The sequence below is a fragment of the Myotis lucifugus genome, unplaced genomic scaffold, assembly GCF_000147115.1.
Source record: "Myotis lucifugus unplaced genomic scaffold, Myoluc2.0 scaffold_19, whole genome shotgun sequence".
Taxonomy (NCBI): Eukaryota; Metazoa; Chordata; class Mammalia; order Chiroptera; family Vespertilionidae; genus Myotis; species Myotis lucifugus.
The window spans coordinates 4,342,316-4,343,484 of NW_005871067.1; positions in this window are offsets into that span (position 1 = coordinate 4,342,316).

Here is a 1,169-nt window from a genome sequence, read left to right on the forward strand (position 1 = left end):
GACCTACTTTCAGAGCATGTGCTAATGACATTTTGAGCTTATCAAGAACTTGTGCACAACTATCTAACACGGTCCGAGGGGCAATTATACCCTCACCCCTTGAGAGGACCACATCTCTGAGCAGGAAAGGGACTTGCCCTGTGTCCTATGGTTAGTGAAAGGAGGGGCTGGACTTGTGCCCTGACCCGGGGGTCTGTATCCTGCACATGCTCTCGGACAAATACTCACCTGATGGGGGGGGGGTCGGAGTTTTGGAACTGTTGGGAAGTCACTCTGCATCAGGGTTGATAAAAAGAGGGGTGCTGATCCGGGTAGACACTGTGGCCCAGTATGAAAGCAGCCTCGCTACTTTGTTGCCTGGCTCCTAAATGACTCCTGAGTGTACATGGGATGCGAGTGTGGTCCCAAGAGGATACGAGTCCCCCTGTCTGGGCCGCATGTCTCGCTGGTGAGTGTCATGTGTGTGGAGGCTTGTGTGGCAGGTGAGGCTGGTCTGCCTCTGAAATTTCCACATATGCGTTGCTAAACCACTGCCACTGTGTTGGTTTGTAGTTATTTTAGTTTTCAAACTAAACCTCAGGAAAATTATGGGAAAGAGGAAAGCTTTGAAAGGAAAACCTTTTGTCGTTTCCATTTTTCTCCCTAAGCAAGTGTCTTCGGTTTCTCTTCCTTTGCCTCTTGCCCCTAGCTCTTCTAGTCACCCCGTCCCTGCTACAGCGGAGGCAGATCATTTCCTTCTGTGACCCAGTTATTAATAATGTCCGTTCCTACTCCCTCAAGGGATTGCAGTATTGTTTTCACCCTGTGTTGTGCCCAGTGTTTTCTTTCTTATTTAATGCACATGGTTTTTACCATCATTCTTGTGACAATAATGCTTTCATAGGGCTGATGTTAGCTTACCACTTTCTTAAGATCAGTTATTTCAAACCTTTTCTCACAACATTCTGTGTATTTTTCACAGCATAGAAGTTGTTATATGATTACACATCTTCCCATGTGTGACCTACTGTGACAAATCTATAATAATAAAAGTGTAATATACTAATTAGACTGGACAGCCAAAGGACCTTCCAGGTGGGGGCCTAGGCAGAGGCAGTTAGGGGAGATCAGGCAAGCAGGTGAGCAGTTAGGGGCAATCAGCCAGGCAGGCAGAGTGGTTAGGGGTGATC